This window comes from Phaenicophaeus curvirostris, chromosome Z (assembly GCF_032191515.1).
Source record: "Phaenicophaeus curvirostris isolate KB17595 chromosome Z, BPBGC_Pcur_1.0, whole genome shotgun sequence".
In the NCBI taxonomy this organism is placed as follows: domain Eukaryota; kingdom Metazoa; phylum Chordata; class Aves; order Cuculiformes; family Cuculidae; genus Phaenicophaeus; species Phaenicophaeus curvirostris.
The window spans coordinates 63718594-63728111 of NC_091431.1; positions in this window are offsets into that span (position 1 = coordinate 63718594).

Genomic DNA, 9518 nt, shown 5'->3' on the forward strand with positions numbered 1-9518 from the left:
GATGAGATTTCTTCAATTTTATAGAACTTAATAAAATTATTGTTTCAAGTTGAGACTGCTGTGAAGAAACAGTAGTAGCTCACAGTGGTTTCTTTCCATGATTTATGTGAATTTTGCTTCCTTCTGTAGAAATATGCATGTTCATATGAAGTTGTTGCTGACACAGTCAAGTGCATTTTTCTTTCTCCTTGGTTGTTTGTGCTTTGCTAATAAGACTGAAGTAACTGCAGATTTTGTTTTATCCTCTTCTCACTGGCTTCTGAGAGGGAGAAAAGGCCACAGACATCGTAGAATGAATATGTAGTTACTGCACTAGAAGGTGAGCCTAAAATTCAGATACGTGCTCCAAGTGAGTAGAAATTTAGGATTACAACCAGAGAGTAGCAGTAGGATAGTACAGCTACAAACAGAAGGGAAAATATGGGGCTGCATTTTCCTGATGGCAGTCTTCCAGTACCTGCTGGGAAGTTCACTATTTAATACATAGCCGGTGAAATATCAATTAATTTGCTGAGCAATTTATTTCTCTCCAAAAGAAATTGCAAAAGATGAGTTGTTTTGTCCCATTTCCCTACAACTGCTTTCTTTCTTAGCCTCCCCTCTCTTCTGTGTATATAGGTGTACAAACACAAGACAGGAAATAGAAGTTTTCCTTTTATCTGTTTTCCATAATTCTCATGACTACTTCAGCATGTCTTCTTTCTATGAAGGGGTTTACTCTTGATCCTTTCATTCTCCCTCCATATCTTATTCTGCATCTTATCTGAAAAGACAACTCCATCTATCTTCTCTGTGGTGATTTCCCACAAATCTACATATCCAAACCTTTCTTTTTGCTTTTTTTCCAAACAAAAATACTGGCCTCTCTGACATTTCTTTGTGAATTTGTGATCAGCAGAGCAAGCTATACAGAACTCAAGGACAGATCTCCACCTGCCACCTAAATCCTTTGTTTATCACTTTCTTCCAAAACTAGTTAGAAGGCTGAAAACACTGCCAGTCAAGCAGCACATCACTTTTCAGATCTGACTTCAAATCCAGGCTCTTTTGCACATTCCTTTGCATTGCTGTTCTAAATCACTGTGTTTTCTGCCCTCCAGATCTCTTCATGTATTTTACACTAAGCACTCACTATACAATTAACTGAAAATTTGGGCAAGGAGCAAGAAAACCTCATTCTTTCTCAGCAAAGTACTGTAAGCACTGAGCTACAGTCACAATCTGTCCTGCTTTTATTTTTTTCAGTCCATGTAACTCTTGAATTCATAGCCAGAAGAAACAAGAGGGGAAGAAAACAATTCTAGCCCAGATTACTCTATGCCATAAGAATTAAGAGAGTGAAGACTGAATTTCCCTACAGTGAGATGCTAATTTAACTTATACCTTCTGGTTTCTAGGCAAATGACCAAACAGGTTTATATTTATCCAAGTATGGCAATAATTTGTAGTCACGCTTTTTTAAAAGCCTATGCCCTGTTTGCTCAGGGGCAACCCATAAAAGAGAACTGCATGCTCAGAGTGAACAGAAACACTGAATACATCAGATACAGACTTCCTAGAAAAATAAAATCAAAACTTCTCTAAAATTACAAAATATTCACTGGAGATTTTGATATGTGAATCTGCTCTTGGTTTACTTAAGAAGTAAGGCAACCTGATCTCACATTCTATAGGCCACATTCCCTCCAGCACTGTATTATCCTATAGCCCAGGATAAATCACATTTAAAGGAGGGTAGAATTCCCAATGGTAATAGAAATACACTATTTTTCTGAAAATTGTCAAATGAGTGGGAAAAAAAGACCCTAATTAGCATTCCTTCTCATATGGAAGGAAGGTTGTGCAGAACTTAGTTAACATTGTGCTCCATTTTGCAACAGCCTGTTGGACAGTCAGCATATGCATGCTGGCCAGTCAAGCGAGCTTGTGTAGAAGACACTATCGGCGTAAGTTTATCCCCAGCCCAGCCATAATCTTTCTGACTCTTCGCCAATGGAGTATTACAGAGGATGTCAGGAACGAGGAAGCTCATGTTACAGTGTTGGGGTGTAATAAATTCTTAGAAAACCAGGCTTTATTAATTCCACTGCTCATGGAAGAATAAGTCTTTTTTCCAGGCTGGTGTCAACTTAAATCATGTGTTATTGCCACGTTTCAGAACTTAACTCCTGTTGACTCAGCACTGCAAAACTGTTCCTGAAGGAGCTTCTCTCAGAATTACAGACTTACTGTATTCAAAGGCACAAAGTGTTAGCAGTGGCCAAGAAATGTCTAATGAAACAGAGAATCATAGAATCCCTCGGTTGGAAAAGACCTTTGAGATCATCAAGTCCAACTGTACCTGTCCACTACTAAATCATATCCCCAGGCACCTCATCTACCCATCTTTCAAACACCTCCAGGGTTAGTGAGTCAATCGCCTCCCTGGGCAGCTTGTTCCAGTGCTTGATAGCCCTTTCCGTGAAGTAGTTTTTCCTAATGTCTAATTTGAACCTCCCCTTGCGCAACTTCAGGCCATTCCCTCTCGTCATGTTACCTGTCATAGAATCATAGAATCACAGAATAACTAGATTGGAAAGGACTCACTGGATCATCAAGTCCAACCATTCCTATCTGCCACTAAACCATGCCCGTAAGCACCTCATCCACCCATCTTTTAAACACCTTCAGGGAAGGTGACTCAACCACCTCCATGGGCAGCCTGTTCCAGTGCCCAATGACCCTTTCTGTGAAGAATTGTTTCCTAATGTCCATCCTAAATCTCCCCTGGCGGAGCTTGAGGCCATTCCCTCTTGTCCTGTCCCCTGTCACTTGGGAGAAGAGACCATGACCCTCCTCTCTACAACCTCCTTTCAGGTAGTTGTAGAGAGCAATAAGGTCTCCCCTCAGCCTCCTCTTCTCAAGGCTAAACAACCCAATTAGACATTCAAAAGTCTATGAGGCAAAGAAGGCATTAAGTACCTCAGCCTTATCATCATCTTTTGTCACTAATGTCCCTGCTGTGTTCAGTAAAGGATGGAGATTCTCCTTGGCCCTCCTTTTGTTGTTGATACATTTGTAGAAAGATTTTTTATTATCTTTCACAGAATTGGCCAATCTAAGTTCTAGCTGGGATTTAGCCCTTCTAATTTTCTCCTCCACATGATCTCACTTCATCCCTGTAGTCCTCCTGAGATGCCTGCCCCTTCTTCTAATGCTCATATATTTTCTTCTTTTTTTCTGAGATCCACCCAGATCTTTCTGCTCTGCCGAACTGGTTTTCTCCCCCACCAGCTCATTTTCCAGCACATGGGGATGGCCTACCCTTGTGCCACCAGGATTTCCTTCTTAAAGTACATATAGCCCTCTTAGGCTACTTTCCCCTTAAGGACTGTTTCCCATGGAACTTTATCACCCAGCCTCATGAACAGTCCAGTGTCTGCCCTCCAGAAGTCCAAGGTGGCTGACACCCCTCATTACTTCTCCTAGAACTGAGAATTCTCTCGTCTCATGATTGTTGTGCCCCAGCCATCCTCCAACCATCACATCTCCAACAAGGCCCTCTCTGTTCACAAGCAGCAGGTCTAGCAGGGCACCTTCCCTTGTCAGCTCACTCACCAGTTGTTCAAGGAAGTTGTCATCCACACACTCCGGGAACCTCCTAGAATGTTTCCTCTCTGCTGTATTGTACTTCCAGCAGATATCTGTTAGGTTGAAGTGTCCCACAAGGACAAGGGCTAATGATTGCAAGACTTCTCCCAATTGCTTGCAGAATAACTCATCAGTCTCTTCTTTCTGGATGGGTGGTCTGTAGCAGACTCCCACCATGATATCTGCCTTGATAGGTGCTCCCCTGATTTTTAACCCATAAGCATTCAACCCTATCATTACCATCATTAAGCTTTAGGGTATCAAAACACTCTCAAACATAGAGAGCTACCCCACCACCTCTCCTTCTTCACCTGTTCCACCTGAAGAGTTTATAACCAGACATGGCAGCAGTCCAGTTATGCAAGTCATTCCACCATGTTTCAGTGATGGCAGTGGTAGTCTTCTTGCCTTACAACTGCTTCTCGTTCCTCTTGTTTATTGCCCTTGCTGTGTGCATCATTGTAGATGAACTTCAGCTGGGCTGTTGATCCCACTGCACTCCTAAGGGGAATAGTCTTAATTCCTATGGGACTGCTCACTGGATTTTCTAATCCACCAGTGCTGCCAGTTGAAGTGCTATCCCTGACTTCCTCCAAGGAGGTAGATCAAAGGTCTTCACCAGCACACCATTCCCCAGACACTGGAGTGCCATTCCCAGGCTTTTTTCTATCAAGCCTGGTTTCATCTCCCTCCCCCTTCACATCTAGTTTAAAGCTCTAATAATGAGTGCTGCTAGCTTCTTGGTAATTATCCTTTTGCCCCCTGGGGACAAGTGTACCCCATCCTCTGACAGCAAGCCTGGTGCTGTGTAGGCCAGCCCATTATCAAAGAACCCAAAGTTTTGCTCCTCACATCAGATTTTGAGGAAGGTATTAATTTCTTGGGTCTTCCTATTCCTCCTCTCATCATTCCCTGTAGGTGGAATGACAGATAGGAACACTACCTTTGCCCCTGATCCCTTCACCATATGTCCCAAAGCTTATAGGGGATGAGCGATGCCTCTAAGCTACTCATCACACCCTGGCCCCATAAACATATCTCAATACCACTGTGTAAAATGGAACTATTTGAAAATAATTTTGTTTCATACCACCTATCTGTGATCCAGTCCTTATCCTGTGGCTTGAGAAGAAGGGTGGTACATGCACTGTTACAAAAAACAGGATGAGTATTCTCTTCTGTGCTGCCATAGTCATAGCTGGCACAGAGCCCATCTGCCCAATTCATAGTGTCCTTAGTCAGATGCTCCACCCAGACTTCATAACCTAGTACCGTTTTATCATATAAGTAGTAGGCTAAAGCTGTGTTTTAATGTCAAACATTGTTGTATAAGTAAATCTACAGGAAAAACACAGACCTGCATATTTTCTAGATGCTAATAAGAACAAAGGCTCATGTTCCTAAGTAATGAGAAGTGTGCTGTCAGTCTGAGCTTTTTGTAAAGGGATAATCATTAAAATGTTCTGGGATGTAATTTCTGTGCAATCACTGAAAATGTCATTCTGAAGAGAAATGCCAGGCATATAATTCTTGTTAGAGGTTACCAACCTGCATGCTAAAGGAAGGAGGGAAAAAATATCAAGAAATTACAAAGCTGTTATTTTCCATTCAGTAAGCCAAACACAAACAGATGAACTTTCTGAAGAATTACAGTTTGTTCCCAGGTTGAGAATTTATATGACTTATTTAATAGTTTGGCTGTAAAGTCAAAAATAAAGTGGTTTGTAAAGGAATTTTGTCATTGGCTGCTGCATTTGTTATGAACACAGTTCTTCTAAAAAAGGAATCAGATTTTGACTAATGGAAAAATATCACATAAAAGAAAATATAAAGAGATTCAGGATGAGAACCAGAACTTCTGGCACCTCAGTGCCAGTTCTTATATATAATTCACCAGTGGAAAATGAGCATAGCAGATCTCTAACACAAAGTTCTCAGAAGTGGTTTCATAGTCCCTCCTTTTCTTGGTGAATGGAATTGATAATATATTTTAGCTTTGTACTTCAAGTATTGTCCTTAACAGTTAGGGAGTCTTAAGTTAAAAGCACCTAAGGCGCTCTGTCCAGTTCTGACTGAGCTACTGGCAGAGATGGGAGCAGAACTTAGAAGCTGAGGTCTAGTTCTCCCTCTTTGCCAGCAGAACATACACGTGCTTTCTAATAATCACTACTGTCTTCTCCACTTCCATCTAGATGGTACCTGGAAAGTCCTCCATGATTTCCTGCCCCTGAATTTTTTTCCTTCTCTTATCCAAAGATTTGTGGTCCAGAACCTACTCTTTTACTGAGATAAAAAAATAGTGTCAGGTCTTGTATTAACAGCAAGTCTTCAAACTGAGAATGTAGTTTTATCATACATACATATTTAATTAACTGAATGATAAAAATGCATTAATTCAGTGAAATAAAATTTATTTTATATCAAAGTGTATACTAGTGAATTTAATTCCACATCCTGAATTTAATTCACTAGCAAAACTGACCATGAGAAGCTGACACTACTAAGACTTCAGATTCCTGCAGGGGAATTCTTGCTTCCTGAAGAAATTCAACAAAATTTGTGTCAAATCAGAAATCACTCTGTAAAATTTTCCAGTAATTCACATTCATTTAGTGTACTGCTGCTTTAAGACTCCATGTAGCAATTCATATTTTGTAGATATTATATTTTTTAAATCCTCAAATCCTGTTCTACTGAGGGTTAAAAAAAAATCTAAATAAAGCAGTGTGTAGTTCCCATTATATTCATCAGGGAAGACTGGGAAATCCTGAAGAGTAAGTTCAGATCAATAGGACTCTCAAAGGAGTAAGAAGTTCATACTGGCATATTAGTAAAGGACTAAAGACGTCTGCTTGACTGCTGATCAGAACACACCATTCCTAGAAATTATACTTGATAATAACATCAAAAAATAGATCAGTCTGGCATGTAGAAATCTCATGCAGGTAAGTGAGTTTTAACAAGTGAGATTATCAGATGTGGAGCATGTGAAGAAAATGTATTGTTAAAGTTACAGAAGTCATCACATAGAGAAGTAGGATAACAAATGATTCCTGAAACACAGAAGGCTTTAACAGTGTTTTCCTCAGTAGAAGAGTCTTGCGTTTGCCACATAAAAGACCGTAAGATTTCTTCTTGCATTTGCTGTTTGCAGTTGTCCTGTGAATACACCATTGACATATAACAGAACTAAAACACTATGCTTAAATATACACGTATACATAGTCTCACAGATGTATCTGCTCAGAATGTGATCCTCTAAAAGGATTTGCTTACATTTTTACAGCACTTGCTTGCATTTTTAATGTTGTAATTTATTGAAGGACAAAGTCATTCGAGATTCAGTGTTAAAATGAAAAGGAGTAAGCTTAAGCTAATATATAAATAAGGCAAGAATAAATAGTCACACTTTGTATAGTACCATGGTTGTTATTGTACATTTGTTGATTTGCAGATTTACTCTATGTCTATACTGTTGTATACACATAATCACAAAACTTTTCCAAGTATAATGCAGATAAAATGTAAGCACTCTCTCAGATCAGGTTTTTTTAGACCTAAGGAAAAGCCTGTGAACCTTTTCCTTTCATACGCTTGTATGCATACTTCAGTATTTTCAGCTACCAGTTTCACTCTTCAAAGAATGAATTTTGTTTAAGCAGTTAAAGAGTTGAGCAATTGAATTAGAGTTGGAAAGTGAAATAGTGGAACAAATTTGAAATGCTGTGCCCATCAGTAACTTGCAGAACCGCTGTGGTTTTGCACCACTGTGGGAGGAATGTACCAGTAATGTGTGTTAAAAATTCTGTTTTCTTTATATGGTTTTCATATCAGACAAAACAGGCTTTTAGAAGTGGCTAAAAGTTACTGTGCTTATTTAACCTCAGAATCATTGAATCAGTAGGTTGGAAAATACCTCCAGGATCATCGAGTCCAACCATTCCTATCTGCCACTAAACCATGTCCCTGAGCACCTTGTCTACCCATCTTTTAAACACCTCCAGGGATGGGGACTCAACCACCTCCAAGGGCAGCCTCTGCCAGTGCCCAATCACCCTTTCTGTGAAAAATTTTTTCGTGATGTCCAGTCTGAGCCTCCCCTGGCACAGCCTGAGGCCATTTCCCCTTGTCCTGTCCCCTGTCACTTGGGAGAAGAGGCCAGCACCCTCCTCTCCACAACCTCCTTCTGCATATTTGTAGAGAGCAATGAGGTCTCCCCTCAGCCTCCTCTTCTCCAGGCTAAACAACCCCAGCTCTCTCAGCCGCTCCTCATAAGGCCTGTTCTCCAGCCCCCTCACCAGCTTTGTTGCTCTTCTCTGGACTCACTCCAGAGCCTCAACATCCTTCTCGTGGTGAGGGGCCCAGAACTGAACACAGGATTCGAGGAGCGGTCTCACCAGTGCCGAGTACAGAGGGAGAATAACCTCCCGGGACCTGCTGGTCACACCGTTTCTGATACATGCCAAGATGCCATTGGCCTTCTTGGCCACCTGGGCCCCTGCTGGCTCATGTTCAGTCGCTGTCAACCAACACCTCCAGGTCCTTCTCCTCCAGGCAGCTTTCTAGACTCTCCTAGTCTGTAGCTGCACAGGGTTGTTGTGCCATTGGTCTCAGCCCAGCAATCCAGCCTGTTCAGACCCTTGGCAAAGCCTCCCTACCCTCATGAACTTCCAGACATCTATCCCTACTACTTCAGACACTTCCAGCATCTGGGCCATTCCTTGTGCCTTGCCTACGTCAGATTTCTGTCAAAGGGCAGTGACATATCCATACATGAAGTTAATGGTTGTGTTTTCAGATCTGTACACCTCTGACTCTCAGTTGTGTGATTCTGCGTACCTGTCCTATGTAGCTCACCATTTAAAACATGATTATGTTATTCTCCAATGATTTTTCTATTTTAACTATATAAAATATGCTGCTACCTAGGGCCTTCAGCCAAGAAGATGCAGGCATGAGTCCATAAAAGGCACCTCTGAAAAAGCAATGTGTAAAGATGCAGGCAACAATGACTCAAGGTGTGGATTCAAGTGAAAAGTCAGGCTTCGTGTAAGCAGGGATTTAAAACTCTATGTCGTAATTAACTAAAGTAAAACTCACAGACCATTTTTTCCTTCTGCTATTTTATGAATGTCAGCATAAGGTTTTTATTTGAGGGATGTGGGAGAAATATTGTGGATTAAATGCAAAATTAATGGTTTTACCATTTGAAATATGATTGGGTAACTGAGCAGCTACAAAAAAAATGACTAATTAAAGTTGATTGTAAAAGGATATAAAACAAAATGTGCTGGTGTAAATTACAAAGGCTGATGGTTGATTTCTAAATAACCTTGGTTAAAATTACTAATTTGCTGCAGTTTATCATGAAGTTCACCATTTGAATAGCAAGCGTGAAGGTTCCTGATACTTATGCCTTTTCTTTGATTCCTTGTAACTATCAAATACTTCTAAAATAAATTTAATTGATATTTCAGATTTATTACCCTCACATTTTCTTTTTTGACACATTTGTGAGGTAGCCTTTGCCCCATTAAATCAGGCAGACCTGACATTTCAGATACTTGCACGTAAAACATCATCTTTGTCTACCTGCAGTTATCAAAACTTTTCAATTTCAGTCAGGTTTTTTTTAGGTGAAAATTAGATTATTTTGCCTGCAAACAGTTCTGAATTGATGACTCCAGCACCCTACCTTCATGCATTTCCCTCTGGCCTCTGAACTGGATGCTGGTATTATAAGCTGAAGAAGCGTGTCAGTTTAAAGGCAGAGAACACCACTGTGAGCTCAAGTGGTTCAAAGTCATTACCCAGTGTAATAAAGTTTATGAAACTTGATAATTAGAGTACATACCATAGCTGCAATCTGTGACTGAGTGCAAAGAAGG